We start from the raw sequence: 26,988 nt of genomic DNA on the forward strand, positions 1-26,988 counted from the left end.
GAAAGCCAGAGTTCAGATCCTAAACAATTTTTTAAAAAAACAGTGGGCTTAATGACGTGAAGGAAGTTGTAGTTTAAACATCAAGGTCAATTATTTCGTTAAATATTATTTAAAAGTTACTTGTCTTGAAACAAAACCAGAGCTATCCATTTCCCAAAAATGCAAACCAATTATTCTGCCTCTGTTTGTCAGCTTCACTAGATAACTTCTATTTGATATTCAAATGAAAACATTTTCTGTTTCAGATTTATACAACAGGCTGCCTCTAAAAAGAAAAAGATCTTAAGGTTGGGATGCTATTTATTTTCCTTTCTAATCCTGTGAAACAATTTGCATAAGAAAAGCAAGTAGTTTTGAGTACAGGTTTTTCTGTCTACATCGAAACCATAAGGATCAGCCAATCCTCTCCATTTATTCAGAAAGAAAATGATTGCTTTTGAGTGAGGTAAGCAGGAAGTTCTGTATGTTTAGTACATTCAGCAAGATTTCTCCAAAAGTAACAGGGGTTACTTACCAAGACTAACTGGAGCTTAGTTAAATAATTATAATAGTCAAACATCAAGAGTCTAAAATCTAAAACCTCCCATGCCAGTTATGTTTCCTGATACTGTATGCTTAGCTTTAAAACAACACCCAGAATTGGTCTTTCCTGGACCTTGCAAAGTAGCTCCTTGTATTTGCAGGTAACTTTCTAACAGTTTCTAATATCATTTGGGACCTTAGTGAGCAGAGCAGTGCTGGGTAGTGATGTGAGCTCTGGGTGTCATCACTGAGTGTCTTCTGCTCCAAGTGTGACCCTTGGGGCAAACCAGTTAATTCTGCTGTAGAATGATAACATGAACCTGTACCCATAAGAGTTCTGTGAAGCAGAATAGTTTAATGTCTGCAACATGTTTGAAGATTTCTTCGGTTTAGAGAGAGGCAAAATATTATTTTGTAGGAAGAGGATTAGAAGGGATGTTTTGGATCATGGGGGCAAGTCCTTTGCTGTAGGTGGTAACCGCATATCAGAAGTTGATTTGCAAACCAGTCAAATTCCATCTTCTAGCTGCTTTGATTCCTTCCTGCCTGCAGAAGGCCTTTTGAATCCTGAGCACTGGTGGAGTGAAGGTGCTTTTCTGTTTCTAGCTTCACTCCCTTCCTGGCCAGTTTGTACCAATTCCTTTTCTTACAGCCATTTTATTTGGGAGGAGAGGATGGGGAACGTCTTATACCTTTAATATTCATTTGAATTTTCCTCTGAGCCTCAGACACCTGGTGAAAAGATGCCAGCAATGCTGTAGGCTGGTTCGATGTACCAATAAAAATAAAACAAAATTCGGAAAAAAAGAAACCAAACACGAGTAAGAAAAGCATCATTCTTAGAAATACTCCAGTGTTCCAGCTAGAGCACAAACAGCTTCTTATTTGGGACTCTCCTCGGGTAAATCAACAGCCCCGGGGCGAAGGGGCCGCAGCTCTTGTGGTCTCGCACAAATTCAGATCCCCCTGCCGAGGGGGGAGAAAAAGGGGGGGGGGAGGGAACGTGGAGGGAGAACAGGGACACAGAGGAGGGCAGAAAGGGGAGGGGAGAAGGAACCATCCTCAAACCATACTTGAAACCTCTCCCAGTGGGGCTGAAGCTCCGCTGGGGAGAACCAGAGCAGAAAAACCGACCACCCCACATCTCCCGGGACGCAGGTCTCTGTCCTGCACCGTGGCGTGGGGCGAAGGGGGTTCAGATCCCTCTCCTTGCCCGCCCCGGCGGAGCTCTGCCCTGTCTCTACCCGTCCCGACGGGGATTTGCCCCCACCTCACCCACCCCGGAGGGGCTCTGCCAGCGTCTCCCTCCCCGCCCAACCGAGGCTCTGCTCGCTCCCCCGGGGTCCCGCCGCCGGGACGCAGCGAGGGGCGGCAGCAAGGCTCAGCGGGAAGGACGATTCGCGTTTTGCCCCTTGGCTCAGGTTTCCCCCTGTCTAGAGAACAGGAGCCTTTGCTGGAGTTGCGCTCCCCGGGGTTGGGGTTGATTTTTCGTTTGTTTGGTTTTGACCGTCTTCCTCCGCGGTCTCCCACAGAGCTTCCTGTCCCTGCTGCCTCCTGCCCCCGGGCGAACCCCGGGCACGAAGAAGAATAGCCTGCGGGGTCGAAACGGTGGCAACGGGAGGGATTCGGGGACATATCGCCCTCCCCGGGGTAAGGGACGGAGGCAGTCGCTCCGTGTCCCTCGGCGACCTGTGCCCCCGCTTCCCACGGGTGAAGGCAGAGCGTGTTCCCCGCCGAAACGCGGTGAGGCAGCATCTCTTCGCCCCCGCAGAGGAGGGGAGCGGGCTGGAGCCCGAGGCCCGGTGGGCTATAGGGAAATGCCACCTTCAGCCTCAGACCGATGAGCTTACAGTCCGTGGAAGCTTGACGGGGTAGCAAACAGCCTGCCCCCTTCCCCTCAAACAACCACATCCCTCCCAAACCCCCGAGTCCAGAAGGGCTGAAGCAATAAACACTAAAACGCCCTCGAAAAGCCCCAGTCGAAGCTCGACACCCCCAAAGATAACTGAAAAACAATAAGGGACCGAGCCAACGGCACCACCAACGAGCACCCTCGAACCGGCGGGGCGAGCCAAGAAGCACCCCCAGCCCGAGCGCAGCGCTGCCAGCCCGCGGGGGGGCCGGCTCCTGGGGAGCCGTCCTCGCTCTCCATCACCGTCTGCTGGTTCGTAATTCCTACGAATTCAACCAGATTCCCCAAGTGATAACGGGGGCAGGATGGGGTTCATTCCCCGAGACCAATTACAGTGAAACCACAAGAAAAGAGATGCAGGTTAAGGTGAGAGCGCGGTGTCTGCACGGACCGCTGCCGCGAAACTGCCGGGCGGCCGGGGAGCCTCGCACGACGGCTGGCAGCAACGGGAGAGCCTCTTCCGAGGGCTCCCGGAGCGAAGAGTGGAGCCGGGACTCCGAGGCTTTTCCCGGAGAGGGGTCAGTGGTGACCAGGACTCCGCAGAGCTGCACGCCGCCGGCCGTGGCCGGGCCAGCAGCCCCTGCGCACCTTTCGCCCCCGCGCAGCTCCGCCGGAACCTGCGCGGCTCCTACAGGGGCGATCGCGCCTGGCCGGCTCGCATCGAGCAAGAGCCTTTCCTGGAACAGGGTAGTAAGAGCCCAGCAGCGGGAGCGGGGGGAGGGGCGGGCGGGTGAAATAAAAGACTAAAGAAACAGTGCGATTTTGGGACCAGGACCAAATCCTAACGTGTTACATAAAAGCCACGGGCGGTTCTTATCAGCAAGCCCGGCCTGAAGAGGAACAATCCCCAGAAGCGGCTCCAAAACAACCCTGTTAAAGGAACAATTGTGAAATGCCAACTTCCCACCAGAGTACGAACAGCAGGAGCCGGGCATGTCCTGTCTGTAACCGCGCTTCTGACAACTTACAGAGAGAGGGGAGGGGGCGGGGGGGATCCTCTCTTGACAAGATTTATCAAGAAACATTTAACTGGGCTTTAATCATATTAGCAAGAGCCCAATTAGGGCTGAGAGCGAAGCGAGGCGGCCGGCGGGCTGGGGAGAGGAGGAGGAGCCAGCGATGGAGTCACTCGAGGATAAAGTCCTTTTATGAAGCTGCGCTCTCGGCAAGCAGAGTGCGAATAATCAGTGCCCTTCACCGAGGGACGGGGGAGGGAGCGGGCGGGGAATGTGTGTAAAGGATCATTAAGGCCAGGCAGAAGGGGGTTTTTGTTGTTGTTGTTGTTTTTAATTATTACGGCTATTAAGGTGTTGTCTCAGGGCTTTCTCGGGTACCGTTCTAGGGGACCGAGCGGGGAAGAAGCGAAGGGGCCCGGAGGCACCTGCTGATTCGCGACGACTTGCTCTGCATGTGCGGATAGGGCATTCCTTCCCGGGGTAAAGACGGGCTCCTACGTCCCACCCGCTTCCTCCCTGAGGGAAAATTTTCCTTTCCCGTGTCGCCTCTCCCTGATGCTGAGCACTTCCCTGGCGGCATCCCGCCTCACAGCGCTGCTCCTCGGGGGGAGCTTGGTGCCCTCTCCACAGCGTTCCCGCTCCGCAGGGCGCGGAGGGATGCCGGGGGTGTAGCGCACCCCCGGCGGACGCCAGCCCGGTAGCTGGGGCTCACCGAAAGCTCCTGGACAAGCGCGGAGCTGGGGCAGCCCGGGATAAGGGCAGAGAGCCTTAGGTGTTTTCCCGGGGTTCAAACTTTCCGTGCTTTCGCAGGGGCAGCCTGCCTCGTCCTTAGGGACTCTCTCCCGCTTCAGCTGTTGGGGATGGGGAGGGCGGACAGCAAAGAATTAAAGCAAAACTAAAGATGACAGGTGGGAGCAAAGGAAGGCGCTGGCGATAAGCCCACTCACCCTCACCGCCGGCTTGCGTGGCACGGGGAGTTGGGGGACACACTCACGCCGGTGGGAGGGCAGCAGCGGAGCTGAGGGGTGGGGGGAGGGAGAGGGCAGTGACCCTGCCCGCGGCTTTCGAGACATCGCCGCAGCTGCCGGCAACTACTCCTGTTTCCTGACACTCCCCGCGGCCGGGAGCGGGGAGATAAGGCTGTTGTGCAACGACACACCTTTCGCCAAAGATGAGCCGGATCTTTGCGCCGCGGGGCAGAGGATGCTGTTATTTTATTTTATTTTATTTTTTTTAACAGGACAGGGCCAGGGGATGGTGGTGGTAGTTGCTGTTCGCACCGATGAGCATCCCCGCTCTCGGGAGCGATCCCGGCGCGGAGAGGATCTCGCTTCCACTCCCGCCTCGCCCCCGGGGCGGTGGGCCCGGCCGCGCCGACCCCTCCCCGCGCTCCGGGCAGACTCAGCCGCCTCCTCGGGGTCGGGCGGCCGGGGGGGCAGCGCTTCCCCCTCTCCTCCCCTCTGCCTCCTGCCCTATTCGTGACCGTGCCCCCGATGCACCTTCCCTGTCCCACTCTTACCTTTCCGGCCAGGCCGCCGAGGGGCTCCCCCTCCCCCCCGTTCCCACCCCCGCCCCGGCTCCGCCATCCCCCGCCGAAGGGCTGTCGCACGCCGCTGCGCCGGCACAGCCCCGGCTCTCGCCTTGCGCGCACTCGGCTGGCGCTGGCAGCCCGGACGAGTTCATCCGAGGACACAGGCGGCTCGGCGGCGCGGCTCGTCAGGCTGCCAACGCCGCGGCGGGGCTGAGGCTGCCGCGGCCGGGGGTGACTCACGGCGGGCCGAGGCAGCCGCCGGGGAGAGGATCCGCCGCTCAAGCGGGGAGCTCTCCCCCTTCCCCGGGCACCGCCGCCCCTCGCACACATTCCTCCCCCCCATCACTCGCCCGTCCCCTCTGCTCCTGAAAAGTGGAATAAACGCCCTTTTCCCCGGAAAATATGCACACTTCCGACACCGAAAGGGAGGCCGCCCCCCCCCAGCCCCTTCCTTGCCTCTCCGGCACCTCCGTCGGAGGGGGCCGGGGTCCGGCCCCCGCGGCCGGCAGCACTCCCGGCGGCGCCCGCCCCCAGCGTAAGTGACCGTCGGGTCCGGGAGGGGGTGGCCGTCCCTCGTGTCCTGGCCCCGGGGCCTGCGGCCGGAGAGGCTGCGTTCGGGCCCCAAGGGCTGGTTTGGGCGGGTGGGCTGGGGCCGACCTGTGTCCGTGGCCCCCCAGCGGGGCAGTGTGTCCCGGCGGGCGTCCTGCATCCCTCCGGGCTGAGGCGAACACAAATTAGAGGCAGGTGAAGGGCGGGGTGGGGAACGTAGAGGGGGGCTGAGACCTGGAAAGGAAGCCGGAGTCGGAGTGATAGGGAGCATCGGGGTGATGTACGACCGATGGTCTGCCCTGTTTAGCAAACAAGTTGCAGGGTTTTAGCTGCCTGTGGTTTCCATGGAGTCCTCGTAGCACGTCCCAGCTAGAACGTATGGCAGATGTCTTCATGGCAAGTGTGTGACAGGTCTCGTGCTTCTACTCAGAGGTCCCAGGTGGAGATTTTTCAGATCCTTTACACTGCGAAGTTCAGCACCAGCAGTGCTTTATAGAAACATGTTTTGTGCATAGCATCCTTTCTCTGAAACAGATTTTTGAAATGAAGCTGTGTCCACATATATCTTCCTGTCCATCCTATTGGTTGGATGCACAGTTTTAAAAGCAGTGGCTTCCCAAAACTGAAAGATTATTAACAGCTCATTTATTAGGAAACTCAACCCACAAAGGTAATGGGAATGAGTGCTATGTTCCCTGGAGACATGCTTAGGTTTTGGATGTAGGAAGAACACTTGACTAGGCCCTTAAAAATACTCCAAAGCTACTTGTCAGGAATGTGCTAAAATGATAAGCCATGGATTTATGGACAGGGATTATACTGTCAGTGCTTCAACCTTAAGTTCATTTTTAAGTCCAAATTTCAGTCCTTTGAGAAAAGAGAGTAGTAGGAGGAAGAGATTGTTATAATAGAAATGCTGACATTGCTAGCTGCGGCGGTGTGAATTCACTACTATAATAAGACCTCAGTTAGCAGCCTGATTCCAAAGAGGTGATGTTATCCAGTAATAATGTGATCACTTTGTTGGCTGTAACACAGGAAGCTGGGAACTGGTCTATTTTATTGCTGTTTTTGGCTAAAATTAAAAAAAAAAAAATCTATAAGATGCTAGGATCATCAAACCTTTGCTGTTTAAAATAATAAAACTGAGTTCTTCATGAACATTTTTCACTTCAGTGCAGTTTGACAAAAGCATATTTAAAAAGGGATGGCTAGTGAGAATGCAAGCTTTCAAGCTAGGGATTGGAGGATGGAAAGGCCCAAGGGTGGAACATTGTTAAAAGTTTTCAGAGAGGTCCTGAAAGCACAATGTTCACTTTACAGAATAGAAGTTTTCTCCTGGGTAATCACTGAATGAGTTTGAATTGATTTGCAGCTGCAAATTTAAAAGAAAAAGAAAGAAAAGAAATGAAAAAGACAAATGCCCTGTTAGTAATTTAGAGTTATGCTGCAACCATTTAGAAAATTGCATCAGATATATGAAAAATTGACATTGACTGTTTAAGTTTTTGAATTTATAAATTTAGTATTCTCCATCCCTCACACATTTATTTTGATAATTATTTTTAAGGAATAGGCATTGTCACAATTTTCCTAGGCAGCTCACTCTAAAATTAGAAATAACAGCATAAGTGAACTCACTTGCAAGGCTCATATATCAGTGAAACCTTCTGTAGAAGGTTAGTCAATAATGTTATTGAGGTCAGAATTTCACAGACTGTGAATGTACTATTGCTGTAGAAAATTACAAAAATAGAGACAGACCCTATTATCCCTCTAGTTCAAGTTTAGATTTTGCTGTTGCTCTTGATTTTGTTCTGAGTGTTTAACCTGATCCAAAATTCGCTGAGATCAATGGGACTGTTTTTGTTGGGATCATGAATTCTTTGAAGGATCAACACATTAAGTTCTTCATGTTGCTAGGAAGCCCAGCAGTATCAAGACCAAGATATGTAGAAGTATGTGAAGACAGTTAAAGCAGAGTATAGCCAAATCATAACTGTGCATTTTAATAGAGTGCCTTGTAACTAACAGAACCCCACAAGAATACTTGGGTGTGTCTGAGTCAACCCGTTCTGGAAATCCTGTGATGTGCAGCTGCAGAAACTACACACATTCTTGAGAAATTATCAACAAAACCTGAAAGGACCCTAAGGTACTTTATTAAAATTTGTCGACATTTGTTGAAAACCATATTTCCTGAGTTATATACAAGCTCTCTTCTTAAAAATATATCACATGTTGTCCAGTGACTCTTGAATAAAACTACTATTGATAACCTTGTTCATCTGCTCTTCCATGGTAGAAGCATAGTAATTCTCTTTGTAGGCTTGCCATTTAACAAAGCATTATTTTAAGTATTACATTAATTTGTAAATGTGTGTACTCTGGCTTTGGAAAATCAGGGGCTGGCATGTGCCATCAAGCTTATGTCCAAAAATGTACAAGTTAATTTGCACTGGCACTACAAAATGACAAATAGGAAAAAGTAATTTGAGAAATGTGGATGGTCCTTAAATGCTTGTTTAAAGCTAGAAAATAAGGAATATAATGACAGTGTTTTTTGGTTTATTGTGGAAGATAATACCAGCCCGTGATTACTGACTGAATGGGAAACAAAACTTCAGAGCTGTATGGACCAGATGCAGTACATCAGCAGTCATGCAGGATGCTAGTGGAAGCATTGCATATTAGTTCTGTAAGAAGACTCAAACAACAATTAACTAGTGCTACTCACAAACACAAAAATGAGAAGGCACTGAAAAATTCCTTGAGGAAATTAATGTATGGTTGTCCAGTATGTCAGTCTGGATGCTGGCTGCCACATAGGAAATCTTCCAACCACTAGTCAATGGAAATTTTAGGACCTTATCATGTTAGAGATCACAGAATCATTTAGGATTAAAAATTATCTAGTTTCAACCACTCTTTTATGGGCTGAGACACCTCCCAGTGGAGCAGATTGCTCGAAGCCCCATCTAATCCGGCCTTGAACACTTCCAGGGATGGGGCAGCCACAACTTCCATGAGCAACCTGTTCCAGTGTCTCAGCACCCACGCAGCAAAGAATTTCTTCCTAATGTCTAACCTAGATCTACTCTCTTTCAGCTTAAAACCATTACTCTTCATCCTATTGCTACATGCCCTTACAAAAAGTAAAAAAGTCCCTCTCCAGCTTTCATTTAGGCACCCTTCAGGTACTGGAAGGCTTCTATAAGATCTCCCTGGAGCCTTCTCTTCTCCAGACTGAACAACCCCAACTCTCTCAGCCCGTCCTCATAGGAGAGGTGTTCCAGTTTTCTGATCATCTTCATGGCCCTCCTCTGGACTCACTCCAACAGTCCATCTCCTTATTATACTGGTGACTCCAGAACTGGCCACAGTACTCCAGGTGGGGTCTCACATGTGTGAAGTAGAGGAAGAGGACCACCTCCTTTGACCTGCTGATCATGTTTCCTTTGATGCAACCCAGGATATAATTGGCTTTCTGGGCTGCAAGCACACATTGGCAGCACATGTTGAGCTTCTCATCAGCCAGTACCCCAAGTTCTTCTTGGGGCTGCTCTCAATCCATTTTCTGCCCAGCCTCTATTTGTGCTTTGGATTGCCCTAACCCACGTGCAGGACCCTGCATTTGGCTTTGTTGAACTTCATGTGGTTGGCATGGGCCCATCTCTCAAGCCTGTCAAGTTCCTCTGGATGGCATCCCTTCCCCCCAGCATGCTGAACACACCACACAGCTCGGTGTCGTTGGCAAACTTGCTGTGGGTGTATTGATTTCCACTGTCTGTGCCTCTGACAAAGATGCTAAACAGTGCTGGTCCCAGTACCAGCCTCTTCACTGGTCTCCACTTGGACATTGAGCTGTTGACCACAGCTTTTTTAGTGCAACCAAACAATGACTGCTTCAAAAAAATGACTGCTCTCCAGTGCAGACATATTTTCTTCCTTGGTGAATTGTCCTCGAAGTCCTACCTCCTTTATAATTAGTCACAGTTACTTAGCTTTTTAACTTTGATCCAGAATGTCAGCTTTATTATTGAGAGATCAAGTATTATAATACAAAGGTGTGTCCTTGTGAATATAGGAGTAAAAGAAGCGAGTGAAAGAGGAAAAGGGAAAGGAGAGGGTGTTTGGAGAGCAGAGAAGGAAGACAGGAAATGTGAGGCTTGCAGTGAAGTGACTGGTGATGGTGCAGGACAGGAAAAGACTGCAACACTGACCATGCACAAAGAAGTGTTCAGAGACAGCAGTTTGATTGAACTACCCCTTATTTAACATCTCCTGCATTTCTCAGTGGGAATGCAGTTTGCAATCTATGTGCACAGTGAAAGACTGAAAAACTAAGGAGAGAATGAAAAAGCAAGAAGCAGCTACCTCATTTGTTTCTTCCTTATTTCTAAAGTCTGTCTATCCCACACACTGGGTAGCATATGCATACAGTCTTGGCAAAAACTAAGCTGGTGCTAGAACAAAGTTGGGAAGAACTTTCAGTAAGTTTAAAGACAACAAAAAAAATCTGACCCCTTCCCCCTAGAATGTACTTTATGTCCAGCAATATCATCTACCCCTAGGCAGATGCCTGAGATGCCTGACAGGAACATGGTCTGTGTAGCTACTCAAAAGTTCAGAGGGTATAAATGTAATAGCAACTCATACTTTTTCCTTCTGATAACATGTTGTCCAAGAACTTTCACATTTTCATCTTTTTCTACTTTATTTTGCACTCATATTTTTCTTCTTTTGTTTTGGGACAGAAAATCCCTCATGCAGTGTGGTCCAGGTTATACTGGATGTCTCATGCAGTGCAGTATCTGATTCCGTGCATGACTTACTCATGTTGCAAAAGCAGGGTGAGTAATGGGTGCTGGAATTTAGCTCTATATTGCATTTTGCATCTGGTGTTTCTGTAATAGGTTCATTAAGTTCACAGGCTACTGCTAGCATTTTTGCTATTCTCTACCTCCCATTCCTGCTCTTTTTCTCCAGAGATATTCTGCAGTCCTGAAGGACTTTATAACTTTGCAAAATGATACAGAATTACATCAAAGTGCTCCAAGTGCTGTATAAAAACAGAGTGTATTTGTGTTGCAAAACCAGAAAGATTAGGGCACAATCCTTTGTGGTTCTAGGACTGTGGGTCAGTATTGTACCTTTACCAGCAGCAAAGTTTTTGGTGGCTTCAGGTCTGAAGGGTGCCTTATGTGTGTGTAAAGGAGAAGTAGTGCTGGACATGCCCCAAGGCAAGTGGGATACCTTAGATGGTACCCTACCACATCACCCTTCATTCTACCAGGAGAAAAACTTCTTTCTGTGTACCAGTGATCCTCTCAAGTACATGCTGTAGGACTCTCAAGTACAAGAGATCATTTCAAGTTAAAAGAAGTGTTCTGATGCACTGAATTGCTGATGTAGAGTTCACAGTGAGAAGCAGTCCTGGTCCAGATATAGCTTTTGGGAGTACATGCAGGTCAGACAAAGATGGTCTCAGACAGAGATGAAGAACAAAAACCCAAAAGTGTCTAAAATCACAAACAACTCATTATCTGATCTGGAAACAAAACAGAAGGTTTGTCTTTAGCTGCACTTTAAAAAAAAAATTCAGTTGGGTTTGTGCTGGAATTTACTGCCAGTCCGCACAGATCATGTCAGACTCTGGACTGTGGGTTTTCCTACTGATGATTCTGCAGCCTCCCAGGGATCGTGGGGCTCGTGTGCAAGAGTGTGTTTGTTCAGGGATCTCTGTTCAGTGCAAAGAGGTGGTGACTGAAGTTTCTGTTAATTGTTGCTGTATGGTTAAAGGTTGGGAGTTGCTGTGCAATCAAGTCTCCTCTGCTCTGTTCTGGTTTGAAGTTAAGCCATCTAGATGAAACTAGAGAAAAGTGTTAATGTAGCTAGTGTTTGGTTTCAAAAGAAGAGAGGGAGGGATAAGGAGGAAGGTAAGCATCCAAATCTGTACACAGGAATGGTAGTTCTATTGGGTCAAGCCAAGAGTTCAGACCCAGAGGGTGTATTCAGTATAGATGTGTTGCAGAGCAGTCAGTTGAGAAAAAGGGCCTGATGCTTTCCAGGATAAATTGGCTATTCAGTTTGTCTTTCTAACTAGTCAATAAAGCTCAAACAATGCTCTTCTAGAAGTTCTCTTTGTATTAGAATTGCCTTATTCCTATGTGTCTAAGTCTATATTTGGATGTAAATTGGAGGACCTTGGGGTTATATGAAGAATTTAGTTAAATTTTGACACAGGAGCAACTGCATTATTTCCCTATTCATCTTCCTATTCTGTAAACAAGCTTTTGTGTGAGTCTCTTGGCACTAAAAGTCTCTTTGAAATTGTGTTGTGGGAGTGCAAGAGTTCATAACCCTTCTCTTGCAGCAGCTGTCAGTGCCATATGAATACAGAGTGCCTGCCTTAGGGAGGAGTGGTGAGGTTTTAACTACTCAGGCAGAGCCTAGAGGAGAGTAGCATTGCTGCCAGCTACACGGCAAAAGACACAGATAATGCATACAACATCCTCCTATTGTCTCTGACAGGAAGAATTAATGAGGCACTTTATTATCCAAACACTTTTTGTGGCTGAGCTTCAAAATCTTTAACCTGAGAATGGATTCAGGAGCATGTATTTATTAGTGCTTTGGAGCTCACTAGATTCCACTTTTGACAGCAATAGATGAGTTTTCTATATCAAGCCTTTAATTTATTGTTTTTTTATCATAGATGAATCACTGCTGCTGTCTTAATATGTTAACAGTTATTTTAAGAATGGTCTGGTAAATAGTTTATGTATGGATTATAAACCATATTATCTTATAATATATTGTCTGGTCACTCACTTTATGCTAAGATTTCATTAATGTGCTTTTCCTAAATAATAAACAGCTCCTGCAGAGATTGCTAGACATGTGAAGACCATGTGGTGTTACCAGTTATAAATACACCAGTAAAAAATATTCCAGAGAATTATAAATCACTGTAATGTTCAACTCCAGTAGGTTGGTGAATTGTATCTTTATTAACTTATTAACCAGTTATCAAAATGATTTGCCTTTTACTTAGACTTAATTTTATGTTTAGTGTAAATTTTATATAAAGTCTGACTTTGTTTTCTTTTGCCAAATATATGTATTTCTGAGTCAAAATTCGGTCTCTTTTGCAAAAAGGAGGAAAATCAAAGAGGCATAATGATCAGCCTAAACTCATCCAAAGCACTTTAAAAATAGCCAGCCCACCTACTGCGCAGGGAGATTATATAGTGCAGTGTACAGAAGCACAGTGTGGAGTAGCTAAGGAACTGTGCAATAAAATGTAGGCTTTGCAAAATACACTTCAGGCAGCATCTCTCCAGCCAGTACCAGATTTGCTTCTGCCAGGGTATCTGCCTCTCAGACCCCCACTCCCTTACAGCTTGGTGCCCAGGATGTTAAATTCTGCTTTCCATGAGAAATGGCTCTGCACAGATATTTGTTTCCGAATCAGTGGCTTATAGTGGAAAGAGCTGTGGCAGTGGGTGGTCAGAAGGGTGAGATGGCATTGCTTTTCAGACGCTGGTGTGGTGGGCTGTCACTTGGGCTGTTACACAGATGGCCTGTGTAAACTTGTGTAAAATTCTAGCAGATAGGTCTGCAAAGGGATGCAGGCACACAGCTGCCCTGTGTGAGCCTTGCTAGACTCCACAAACCCATGCTCAGCTGTCATCTCACTTTGTAAGTGCCTCATCTCTGCATAACAAATTCCTGCCTTTCCTGGACAGTTTGCTCAGCAAAGCCCTGTTCAAAACTTCTGGACTGTTGGGCCTCTGCTCACACGTGGGTACTGTTTCTTGATGGATCCAACGATTATCATGGTGCCTTGTAAATACATGGTGTATACATAAACTCATTAAATCAAATCGGCCTAATTTAGAGTCCTTTTTTATCTTTTTTTCACTGCCCTTCCCTCCATCAAGCTTGTTCTCTCTTGCTATAAATCCCCGCTTGTCTGTTCTAGGTGGCTTTAATCAGTGTTTTTACCTTTAATCAGTACACATAGTTGACCAGTTTACCTAATTTCCCAATAAATAGTCTATCAGTGAAAGAGCTTTTGGCACATGAACAGCACACATTGCAAAAGACGCTGTAGGAGGAAAAGTAGCCTGTGTGTTTGTTACTACACTGGGGCTTAGGTCAGGTAGTCACATCACTGTATCTGAGGGGAACTTTGCACCAAAATAAACTTTGAAGTTGACTAAAACAAAAGAGATTTTCCCATGATAGGCCAAACAGAATGTACTGTGCAGAGAAATGAGGAAATCCACTTTCAGGGTTTTCAGCATCACTGATTTCGAAAGAGTTAACTACCTGTCATTATCTACATTTTATTAAAGTAAGGCATATTGGCTTTTCCTTTGCATATCTGTATTACAGAATTTGATGAAACAGCTTTTGTTTGTTCACACTTGTCTCTCTTAAAATTTGTGTATCATCAGTAAATGTTATTTTTTCTGCAACAGCTTACCCTTTCTTCTCTATGCAGACAGAAGTCATCATCCTATTGCTTTAGATTATCATTTTCAGCTTGATTAAAAAAGTAAATTTGTAGACTTTTACTGCTCCCAACAACAAGGACTGTAACCAGTTTACATGCTGAAATTTGTTAATTTATCTGTCTGCAGAAGACTGTCACCACAGGAATGAATGAGTGTTCATAGACCTACAACATGATATTGGGCCCTTAATACAACTTTGAATGTGTCTTGTAGAAATAGGAAAAAGCAATTGATAGTCTGAGTCCAAGTCAACACATGAAGCTGCCTTCATTTTTGCCAAAGGGAATAAAATTTTCTGCTTTCTTACAGTGTTTTGAAGACTTTTAGTGCCCTTTGGTTTCAAATACGTTCACAGGATAGGGGTTGCACAGGTTGTGCACTTCAGATTATTTTAAGCATTTTATTTATCTGAGAGCAGGATTTCCCTAGGTGGATGAGAGGATTTGAAAAGACCTCAATGTGCATGAGGAGAGAGGAACCTGCCTGGGCTCTTCTGGGTCCTGAGCTAACAAACATACAAATATGGGTAAGCATCTCCTACTTACTGCATGGAAATTTCAAATTAAGATCTTAGTAATTTAAGCAGTTTCTCTGCTAGGCTACAGTGTAGATAAGAATATGTGCTCATACACTGAGCTTCCTCAAGTCAATGTAGAAAATAAGATGCATTTGGTTAATATTAGAACTTGAAGTATAATTTAGATTTTTGTAGTAACAGAATACAAGACAAACTCTAAATTTAGAGAAAAGGTAGCAATTAGTGCTGTTTTGGTGCAAGGAAATAGCCACTCCATTTTTTTTCTGCCAACATTTGTTTCCTACTAACCCAATCATGTTTAGGAGCAACCTGCTGTATTTTTTCCAGCATGCATTTTAAGGGTGGCAGAGAGAAAGCCTTGCAGGGAGGTTGTTATGCAATTATTGCTGTGTATCTTCCTGCTTGAAAGCTTTAATTTTACTCTGATTTTTTGTGTTTTTGCTTAAAGCCTTTAAAAGATGTCATTCTGTCACTGAATGTGATTTCCTTCTTAAGCACAAGCTGTAAATACACACACAGATAATATTACATGATTCTTTGAGTCAGCTGCTTGCAGTTCTGGTGTTTTATCCTAGGCAACTTTAGAAAATTATTATCAAACCTCATAAGCTCAGACATAAAAGCTCCTTGGCTGGCCTTTGCCATAGAAATTGCAAGTTTTAACATGTAAGTGTATATGTAAAAAAAAAATCCCAGTGGTAAGAGACAAGTAGAATTTTGTAGGGTGGCTATAGACACAGAGACATCTGTTTTTTATTGCAACTAATGATTTCTAATATTATGTGCCATTTTGTGTTATGTAACCCTTTATTATTAAGCTGCATTGCCTGTTACAAATCAATTATTAACACTTTTTTCTCCCCAATCATATCTTGAGATAGTATATGGGTATATGTGTATGCCTACTAAAATAAAACTGAAGGTGTTCTTCTATATTAAGAATTTTTGAAGTACTTGGAGATGGATTCTGTGTCCTCCATGGAGTAACTGTTGTTCTAATCATTACCAGGAATTGAACCTGGGACTGCCAGAGTTAGAGGATAGTTTGACAATTTGAGCTCAGAGAGACTAAATCTTCTGACTAACAGTTGTAGGAGAGTCATGCCTTTTGTGGCTCTGGCAGAAGTTACCAGTTGGAGAGGGAATTATGCTTGTGCAACACAAAATTTTCAGTGAAATCCAAGGGAATCTGGGGGTTTGCAGGGAATGTAAAAGGGGGCTCTTCCAGGAGCTTCCCAGTAAGCATGAAAGAGGTTTTTTTTTGTGTGTTTGTGCGTGCATGTGTATCTGATGGGTAGTGAGGAATCCTAGCATCTGACATCATTCTGGCTAAGTGCATTCTTCAGTTTTCCATTAGTGGTGGTGGGGTCCATCTGTGAATCCTTTCAGGAGTAACCAGCTGGCATTTCCTAAACCCTTGTCTGTGTATCCTGTAAATCTCAGTATTACCACTCTAAAGAAAGACCTTGAAAAGTTAAATGCCATTGGAATTTAGTAATGTAGGCCACAGTGTAAACTGTGGTTAAGTTGAGCTGAAGCCTGCTTTTGAGAAGGAACCTGTAATTGATTAAACCCTGCTTCTAGCTAGATAAAAATGAGTTTGAAGTAGATTAATATAAAAACAGTTAAAAGCTTCCTTGTCGTTGTCAGTTTTCAAAATGAAACTTGTCAAGAGTTTGGCAGAAGGAGCTCAAAGGCAGATCTGATTTTAAACTGAGAAAAACAAACCCAGAGGAGCACACAGCAGTATGGACCTTCCCATGTTTGATAGAAACGAATTTACTCAGTGAAGTCTTCAACTGTATGGCCTTCATTTTCAATTGCTGAGCCATTTTTAATCCAGACTGCAATTCTTCAGTTGTGTCTCATAGCTCAGAAATTTCTTCTCTACTTCTTGGCCTATCTTCTCATGGCCTCCATGAATCTTCTCTGACATTTACTGTGTGTAATTATTACAATATATAATGTGTAATTGTTACAATAATATAAACCATGGGTAAAACTCAAAAGATGCTCTTGGATTCAGTAAGAAATTGTCTGAGAGAGAATTGAAATGGAGACAGGACTTAAGGTGGCACATGACCTCTTTGTACCCAGTTTTGCTGGCTGCAGGCACAGCCACAATTTGGTGGCAAGGTGGTGCAACTTTCTATAATTGGTTTGGAAATAAATTCTCTAGTCGCAATGATGAGAAAAATGAGACTCTTCAACAAATGCTAACAAAGTGTTTATCAAAAAACAATGTTGATTTGACTTACTGTCACACTGGGAAATAATTTTAGAATGTGTTTGGGCTTTCACACCCTTTCTTAGCCTTTTTTCCCCATATCTTTCTGTATAGACAACTAGGTCATGTTAGTGACCACAGGCATGAGTCTCCATTCCATTGCACTGGGTTTATGCCAGAGTAACCCCACTGGTTTTTACAGTGTAAAAGACTGATGAAATGTGGTAAAAATTGATCCCATACATATTGCAATCTCTGAGTGACTAGATATTTAGTGCTAACACATTTTCAACCTTTCAAAACAACACTTCCGTCAGTCATGTTACAGATTTAAAGTTTGCTGTCTCACGACTTGCCAGAACTGCAGCAAATGCTGGAATGAGACCATGTTCTTAACCATGGCAGATCATGGGATATTTGGTCCTTAAGTTTGACAGTCCTGTAGGAGGGTCAGTTGGTGCTCCTGTATATTGACCTCAGTGTTGAAATGTGTACCTTTTCCCTCCAGTCTTTCTTTAGGGTAAAATAATAGATTTCCACAGATATAGGCTATTTGTTAATTTTAAATGGTAGCAGTTTGAAATTTGGGTCACTCTTGCGTTATTATGGATGAAGAGATAAGTTAGTGGGACCTTCAGAAAGTAAACAAGGCAGAAGTTAGATGCAGGATGTTCCATGGATCTGTAGGTTTTCCATGGCTACAGAAGTAAAATTTATTCTGTTGTTTCAACAACACATTGCAAACATGTAGATTGCTATTATTACATATATACATGTATGTATAGTCCCTCTAATGACTAATTATTAATTAACCTATTGTTCTGTTTGCATTACAAGAGAAACATTATGGTATCTTTAGATTTTTGTTAATTGAGCTGATTTCTGATAAAATTAGTTTCAAAGCTCCAGCTGATAACAATGGGAGCAACTTCATAATTCTCCATGACTGTTAACTAATAATCCTTCCAGCTAGCTTGGGAAACTGAGACAGAATGTAGTCTCAAAGGACAGATCACTGAGAAGGTGCAGGTGTGTAAAAGGGTTTATAGAATCATAGAATGTCAGGTTGGAAGGGATCCCAAGGATCATCTAGTCCAACTTTCCTAGGCAGGAACACAGTTCAGATGAGATGGCCAAGCACCTTGTCAAGATGAGTCTTAAAAGTGTCCAGTGTTGGGAAAGATGTAGGGGTCTGTTGTATTTGAGACATTGCTATACCACAGATTTCCTGCATTACTTTTTTTTAGTTAATATGGTTCCCTTCTGAATCTCAAAGCTTGGCACAGCAGCACATCCTTATGTTAAAAAGAGTGATATGCTCAGAGGAGGGATCTGGGTCACATTTTGTGGCTGGGAAAGGTTTTTCATGACTCAAGCATAAGCTTGGTCTGAAACAGTTTTAGTTTAGGGTAAATTTTAGTTAATTAATTATTAGTTAATTAGTTCAGTTAATTAGTAACTGATAGAGTAACAGCTGTTGCTCCTGCTTGTTGTGTAAGAGAGTTGTGACCCTTGGTCTCATGTGGTGCTCCTAACAGCACCACAGTAGGGCAGCAAAGTAATGGTGCTGCAAGTCAATTACTGCCTCTTAACATATATATTGAAACTGATGAAGATTAATGAGGTACTATGTGTCAGGTCCTTTCCAACTTGAGATATTCTGTGATTCTATAGGTGAAATCTGGTAAGTGTGTATGCATTTTGGCTGTGGCATATTTAAGGTATGAGACTTGGTTTAGCCTGTAACAAAAATGATTAAGTTAAACCACAGTTTCTTGCACTAATTAAGGGCTAAGGATGTATGAAGACTGCTTGGTTCAGCTGATGTGGTAACTTGTTAGCCTTGGTAATTTGATCAGAGCTCATATAAAGGTTTAGGTAAGAAATTGCAGTTGTTCTTTCTGGTATCAACATCTCTGATTACATGAAAACAAATCTGGCAATATAAAGGTCTCCAGAAGTTTTATGCTGGTTAACAATATTCCTCCCTCCTTTCTCCCTTCCACTTTTTACCAATCTAAGCTGGTAGAAGAACAGAATTTCTGGCTCATGGGAAATCTTGTTTAATTTAATATTTGGATGTGGTGCTTTGGTCCAAATTGATTTTGGAAAAAAAAATAAATTCTGCCAACTAGAAATTTTGAGATAATTTCATTCTGGAAACAACAAACACTATTTCTGAAATAAATGTGCTTGCTGGTTCTTGTAGCTTGTCACTGAGAATGGCATTTAACAGGTGACTATCGGCTCCATAGAGCAGTTTTGGGGCTATGTGGGACTGGTGGTGTTTTGGCAGCTCTGCTCTGTGGGCTGCCTGGAAATCCATTGCAGGCCTTCCCAGCTCTCAGTTGGTAGGTGATTGGAGAGTCTGGAAATGCTTGAAATTAGTGGGATTTCCATGTTTTCTGTACCCCTCTTACTTTTTAAGGTCACGGCTTCCAAGACTTGTATCTTAGTGGTTGAAACCATGGAAGCTTGGTGTTTTCCCACCAAGTGGGGGGGACACTGTTGAGGAGATGTCCCTCCTGATTCCTCACTAAACTCACCTTTATCTCAAGGGAACCATTTTGTACCTTGTTCTGCAGCATCAGGATGGTGTTCTGTGCTGTAGGTTGCAGAAAGAAGGGCCTCTTGTCTGCTTCATCTGTCTCCTCTCACTGGAGAGATATGTACCTGGCTTTCAGCTGGCTTACTGGGGTGGGGGTAGCAATCCAGCTGCGGAAGCTTGGAATTTAGCATGGCTAATTCCTGTACGAGGTTTGCCCAGCTTCTTTGGGTGCGTCCTGCATGGCTGCTAGACCACAATAGAAGCTACCCACGCAGCTTCAAACAGCTAATGAAGCGGCCTCGCACCCACCACACCCAGCATCTGGAAGATTCTGGCCCATCTCGCAGGGTAACACTATGCAGAGTTACAGCATCTGGCTTTGGCAAGTCTGCAGGCACAGACAGTCTCTGAAACACAAACAAAACCATGCATCCTCACCGCTGGTTCTTGCCTTGTTTACATGACTAAATGCTGCACTGCACACATGCGGGTAAGAGCAGGGAGGATGCATCCCACCAGTGATTGTGAAGGAACTGTAGCAGTTCAGCACACTGCAGGATCTGCTGCTTGAGCTGATCCACAGCTTTTTCTATCCACACCAAGGGTTTCTCACATCTTAAGCAGAGCTGACAGCTTGCAGTGTGAAAGCCACCTAAGAGGTGTCAGATTTGGCCCTCAAAGCTGAAGGAGTTTTATCAGACATTTTTAGAGGCATATTGCAAGTACACCTATCCTTAAAGCCTGTATATCACCAGTGAAGCAGCTCCTTTCCTTGTCTCTTTCATACACAGGTGATATGTATCTCCTTTGATTGACATGCAGCCACAGAAAAAAGTACTTTTTTTGCCAGCTTGCTTGTGTTGTTAAAAGCTGAGAAACTGAGCACCTTCAACTCCATTTATTGCTCCCATGAGTTGCATGTCACAGACATTGGTCTGTGGATGTCTAGAGATGGCAGTAGATAGCAAACATTTTAGATGAAAGCTGATGTAAGGAAGCAAGCATTTTTTTCTGTCTTCACTGGCATAACAGGTCATTTCTCCATTTCAAACCCTTCTGCATAAAGGCTCACACAAGGAGCATTAACACTTTTTGTACTTAAGTAATTTCTGCATCAACGCATTGTGTTCTCCTAGTGCAAGTACCTGTGCCTGTGAACATACCTGAGCCCACAAAGACTCTTTTGGCTCATTGAAGATCTTTGAAGATGCCTGCCAATCTCAGACCTCCACAGCAGGAGTCTTGCGTAAGACCAGATGGGCAAGAAAGTCATCCATGTAACATTTTAAACCCATTGTTTCTTCCATTAGTTAAGAGAAAACACAGTTAGCCTACTTTCTTACTGAATGTGTTTTTTCTGGTTTTCTCACAGCTTTGATGATCTTGTGAGAGCATGTCATAAATTATTAAAAGGAAATCCAAACTACTCAAAGCTAAACACATCAGTTATCTTGTTAAGGGGAAAGATGTATGTGAATGGCTCAGGATTATTAAACTACTGTTGTGACTGCATATAGGAAACCTGATAATCTTAGTTGTCCCTGTTATAATGGATCAGAAAGACACTTTTATGCATGTGTTTTATTGCAAAATGAACCACGGTTCTCTATGCTCAAAGTGGAGCAAGAGAGTGTGTGTAAACACATACATGCATTCTTATGCCTACATACATACATTCTTTTGGTACATACATATTTCCTTTGAGATGCAGTTAGAGGTCTGGCTGCTGTGAGGGTTTGGCAACTTACTTGTGCAGTGCGGGTGTTTATCATTCTGCTGTGCTTGCTCATGTTGTGATGAGTTTCCTCTTGGGTGCAGTTTTCAGGCACATGTTCCTGTAAACCAAGGTCAGTGCTGAGCCAGAGAAGTGCACAGGTGCTGTGTCAGAGTCAGCCTCTTTTTTTTGGCTGGAGACAGTGGCACTTCTTAATTTAACTTATGATTAAGCCATTACCCTGATACAATACCAAACATTTTTGAGTCTTCCTGCCTGGATTTCAGAGAAATGATTCTTTAAATAAACAAGGGGAAAAAGGAGTGAATACTTAAAAATAGTCAGTCAGGACCTGACCAAAAGCCTGTGGAAATCAACGAAAAGCTGTAGATTTCAACAGGCTCTGGTTCAAACCCTTAATGCATGCTCTGCTGTCTATAATCCCAGGTGGGACTAGCTCTTCATTTGGTAGGTAGTGGCTTCTTCCTTTACTCTCTTGAGGTATGGTGCTGGTGGCAGTGGAGAAAACTCGGGGTGACGGGAAAGTTCATGGGTGACAGGAAAGTTCATGGCAAAGAATGATTTCTTTCTGCTTGGGAGGCAACTGGGTTCTAAACAAAAAAAGCCCTAAGGGGAGAAATGCATCAGGGTCATTACAACTGTCATTTGGCCATGGCTAACATGTATTCTTGAAAGAAACTTTTAACACAATTTTGCTGTTTCTTGCCAAACAGCAAGGGCAAGCTACATTTTGGAGCCAGAATTGGACTGCAAGCTTTAGAAATCCTCTCTAGAACCAGCTGATCAAAAGAGCTTGGGAAAATGAGCACAATTAGCCCTCCTATTTGCAGAAATCCATGCTGTCAAACTTCAGATATGTAGTAGAGATTATGGAAAGTTACACCAGATTTTTACCTGTCCTTGAATGGCAGTAATAGCAGTCTGTGATGAGGTAATACTTTAAGATCAAGGATGTTGATATTAATTGACTTTTAAGGAATCTATTCTGCTATTTAGGCTGTATAATGCTTTTGATTCTACTAGGAGTGGATAAAAGCCAGATTTCAGGCTTCATGGTCAGATTTTTCCTGTTTGAGCAGCACCTCCTGTCCAGAGTGAAGCAGGAATTGCTTATTTCTCCCAGGACCTTGGTATTTTTCTGTTTATCCTATTTAGTCTGGAATAAACAAGCCCAAGCCTACCTTTCACTGTGTTTAAATTGCCAACATCTATGACCTGTGGGAAATTCAAGGCCTGGGAAGGGACACCAGTCCTCAGGGTGTCTTACAAGTCAGGGTTCACTGTGCCTCCATTTGGCAGTACTGCTGCTGTGCCATGGCTGCACAGCCCTTTAGAAATAAAACCTCAAAAAGGGACAACCTCTGTATGTGGTGGCAGGGGTTATTGTAATGTTCCACTGAAGCTGGACAGAGAAGGAAAACAAAAGGTGAGCTGGAATCCAACTCACCGTTTTCCCATCACTGCTTTGGTTCACTTGGGCAGTTTAACTGTGATTCTCTATCACTAGGTTACATAAACTAAATATTTCTTAAATGCTTGACTTGGGCCAATTCAGTACAATCCAGTCTAGCCAATACAGTAAGTAACCTCCCTGGGAGTTTATAGAGCAGTTTTTTTTATTGCTCTGAGACTCTTGTTTTGCTGAGACTAAGTTGGTACTTTTAATGTGCTTTTGAGTTTGTTTGGAGCACTTGACTGTGCCAAATCCTACAAAACTGGAGGAAATAGAGTAACTGTACAATATAGAATTTCTTGTGTGCTGTGAATGTTGGCACAGATGGAAACTGGATTAGGTGAACCGTGCTGATCCCTCAGAGTATTTCTTATGTTTCTTTCTTGCACACATAAAGAAAAATATCCTGAACTCATTTACTTGATGGCATTGTGGAATAAATCCACTTTAGTCAATGATGTTAAGCTACAAAGCCAAGATACTGATATGGCTTCATTTTATTACCTGCATCATGCAAACTATGAGTAACGCAGAGAGCACTAGCTACGTGATTTTAGCTTTGGATGTAGGGTGTGTGATGCAATCCACTACAGGGTTTGTGCACATATGCACCGAGCAGATTTTATAGCTACTGTACTTTGAAATCTGTGCCAGACATCTATGCAGCCAGACAGTAAACAAAGAAAATGATACCTTAGGCCAGGAACCTTCAGCAGCACAGAGGGCTTTACCTCAGAGACTGCAAACAGGAAACGTAGCACGTGCTAAGTCACCAGGGTCAGTAGGCCAACCAAGAGCAGTGCTCTGCCTGTTAGCTACACGTATGGGATCTGAAGCCAGTGGGAGTTTTGCCACGGATTTCAAAAGGGGTAGGACTGCCCCAAGTGTTTCTATAGCAGTTTCATTCCGTTGGGATCAATAGAGTTGCTTCAGATTTGGTCAAGGACGCAAAAGGTGAATTCGATCTGCTGTCAAAGGAAGTTGTGAAATTTTATATTTACTGCTTCATTCAAAAAAATGTTTTCTTCCAGCTATCAAATACTTCTTGGACATTTTGCCTTAATCTTTGCCTTAAGAATCCTCTTAAGCTAAACCTACATTCTGATGCCATTGAACACAGATTCCACTGCATGATAAAATAATAAAATATACTCTTCAATGTCCCAAAATAGGACTTCATAATTTAAAGTTTTGCTATGTGGCTTACATGTTCCTGGAAATTCTGTGAAATTAATTAAAAATTGAAGCAAACACTGTGGTTTTTTTTTAAATGTATTTTATTATTTTTTTCCCTAAAGCCAAATGAAAAGTTAAAAGCTAAACCTGAAACAATCTGATCTGGCTGCAGAATTCAGTGTAGACCTCATGGACACCTGAACAACTTTTAAAAATTCCTCAGTTGCAAGTGAATATAGCAATGGGGAAAAAAATATTCTGGAAATGGCAAATCAAGCATAAAGCAAGGGTGCTGAGCTATGATAATACTTCTCTGTGTGTTTTATATTTAGTTAGTTTTCAGGTGATTAATTTACTTACGATCCCCTTGTATTAATAGTTATTATGACATGAATAGAGTAATGTAGTGGCTAGCTAATGATGCTGTCTTCAGAAGCATCAAAATTAAGTTGTAATGCCTGATGAGAAATGCAGTTTCAGATCTTTTCTGAGCATCATAATGAAAAACATTTATTGTGTGAAAAGTTGTTTTCCTTATGTGCCAAACAGTACAATGGAGAAATTTGGAGAGCGGTTAGGGCTCTTGGCTTCTTTCTTTGGAATATCTGTACACTGGCTCTACTGAAGGGAGAAAACTGATGTTCTTAAGGAGACAGAGGAGAGGACAAACAGCAGAAGATGCAGGTGCTCAGCAGAGCAGTCAAATAAGAGGAAAACTACAAAATGGGATTTCTCCTGGTGGATGATGTCCTTAGGCCCGAGTGTTCAGTCTCTGAATATCATCCAGTATATGAGGACACTGACAGAAAGACTGATGAAGTACCAGTGATATGCTCTCTGGGAAAGTGAAAAGTCATACCAAGAACTGGCCCTTGAATTTCAGTAGCAGTTTTGCAGAAAGAAAGCTTAGACCTGTAACTGACTAATTTAAAAATATTAGTTATACTGGTATTATCCTATCTTCTCTTTTCTCCCTGTACAATACTAATAGTTGAAAAGTCAAGAAAATAATAATCATGGTTCTATCTGCCTGCTTCACAGGATAGGAATGTGCTGTAGTTGAAAGACTGACAGAGTACTGCACCCAGAGAAACCAACTCTACAACTGAATCTTGAACTGCCAGCTCTAATATAGAAAAGGAGAAAGGTCTTTGAAAGGTCTTTGCTTTAGAGTCGTCCCCCACTATGAAAGGGATTTTCTGAACAGTTTCATGTTTGAGGTTCTGCATTTTCTTCTGGGTTTTTACAAAGGTTCACAAATCCACAACCTTCAGCATTAAATATCTGGATGAGACCTGTGAAATATTTTTTTTTTTTTTTTTTTTTTTTTTTAATTGTGAAATTACAAAACCCCCCTGTTTTTTGTAAAGAATGTAGAAGATCAAACATGTTCAGGACCAGAGAGGTGGCCAACCTTCCCAAGATTTTGTCAGCTGCATGGGGGCAACTGACCCTGACTATGTAAAAAGAGCCTTTTGCTTCAAGGGATGGATTTTCTCTACCCCCCCAAACTAATGATCAAAATTCTTTGCCAGACTGAGAGCAGAGTTAGTCCTGAAACTGAAGGTTCCTTGCACACTGGATTTTGTCATGGTCATATGTGTGGGCTGTAAAAGGATGAAAAAGGTTCTTTAAAGAAAGTACAAATAAGAAAATGAAGTGTTCATGAACTTCTCACAGGAGGCCTATTTAGTTAATGCTAATAAACCTTTTTTCCCATTTAAACTAATGTGGATTCAAGGTTCATCTGTTTTTTTTCATAATTCACTCTGGCTTTTTCTCATTCCTTGCCCCTTTTGATCTCCATTTTCCTTCCATCTGTAGCTTTCTGGGGCTGTTCAGCCCAGGAGAAGAGGAGGTTGAGGTGCGACCTTGTTGCCCTCTACAGCTACCTGAAAGGAGGTTGTAATGAGGTGGGTGTTCGCTTCTTCTCCCTGCTGATAGGAAAAGAAGAAATGGATTCAAGTTGCACCAGGGGACATTCAGATTAGATAGTGGGAAAAAGTTCTTCACTGAAAGAGTGGTGAAGCATTTTTGGAACAGGCTGCCCAGGGAAGTGGTGGAGTTGCCATCCCTGGAGGTATTAAAAAAATAGGTAGATGTGGCTATCCACTACAAAAATGGGTGCTCAAATCAATTGTTGATTGAAGTCCTGGCACCCTTTAGTACTGTCAGGGTTCAACATACATTTGTTTTTCTGTCTTGACATTACACAAATAGTGCTCCCCAGTAGGATTTTGAAGTTCGTATTGTATTCATTAATAAGATTTTAAATCTTTTCAAGTTGAGTCTTCCTAGCCCTTCTCTACCAGCAAGATGTGTACCCCATTGCGTATGAACTGATTCCAGGAGTGGGGCCAGGAAGCATGTGAGTGGGGCTGGGACAGGAAGTGGGAATAGCTGCTTCCTGAAGTGTAGGAGAAAGGACTTCTAGGTCCTTACTGGCGAGGACTGACGAGGGAGGAAGTGTGGCCATCTGTGCTGAGTCTGGGTGGATCAGCTTTTGGAACAGCTGCTAGCATTATGGGGAGTGGGGTGTGTTTGGACCCTAGGAGATTCACAATTTGTGAACCAGCTGTGATTTCAAAACTTAGTTTGACCGAACTGAGACAAATGGTTTCCAGCACAGTTTTGGCTACCCACAACCTCTGTTGGCTTACTCCCACATTTCTGATGCCAATGCATTGCCTAATGATGTCAGCGGGTGTTTTGGGTTTGCAAGGAATCCAGGCATGGGATCTCTGAAAAACAGAATCTGTACATAGAAATGTCTTAAACCAGAAAGATGTTTTGCAGAAATTTGCATTAAACATTTAACAAGAAAACTGAACTTCTTCCTGTCCCTTGGCTATTGTTTTTATGAATTATCCTTGCAGGTAGTTCACATCCTTCCCTGGTATCTTCAGATGTTTTTGTGAAATGCTTCTTAGGGGACATAACTCAGGAGAATCTTTCTGAACAAGACAGAATTCACCAGTTGCCTGGGTACCATTGAAGTTTGCGAGACTTCAGAAACTTAAGTACTTTTCTGAATTTCACCTTGTCAGATCAGCATGGCTGTTCCAGTGGATCTTTTGTGGAGATGATAGTATCTCTCAAGTATTAAAGATTTTGGCTTTAACTTGATTTTTGTCATAGAACTGAACAGTATGCTATTGTGGCTAAACAGGCTTTTGCTATGCTTTCATCAGTTGAGTGGAGTGGAGTGAACACACTGATGTCTTCTGGGGGTATTTCCTGCTACAGCTGGTAGTACTGCTGCCTTTAGCAAATCTTCTTTACAAATTCTTGTAAATTCTTTTGGAGTAGTCTTGTT

At 43.9% G+C, this 26,988-nt stretch overlaps 1 long non-coding RNA gene across 4 annotated transcripts in view; it reads left to right on the plus strand.

Annotated features, from left to right (window-relative positions):
* The first annotated feature begins 5,093 nt into the window (after window positions 1–5,093).
* Window positions 5,094–26,988, plus strand: part of LOC139796950 (uncharacterized) — a 228,709-nt gene continuing 206,814 nt past the window's right edge. For 2 of the 4 annotated variants that reach the window (XR_011726221.1, XR_011726222.1), the window contains exon 1: window positions 5,359–5,456. This is a non-coding gene — a long non-coding RNA (uncharacterized lncRNA). Of the gene's footprint in view, window positions 5,457–26,988 lie in introns of all 4 variants that reach the window. The other 2 variants (XR_011726223.1, XR_011726219.1) reach the window with 2 other exon arrangements.

Source organism: Heliangelus exortis, chromosome 5, assembly GCF_036169615.1.
Source record: "Heliangelus exortis chromosome 5, bHelExo1.hap1, whole genome shotgun sequence".
In the NCBI taxonomy this organism is placed as follows: Eukaryota; Metazoa; Chordata; class Aves; order Apodiformes; family Trochilidae; genus Heliangelus; species Heliangelus exortis.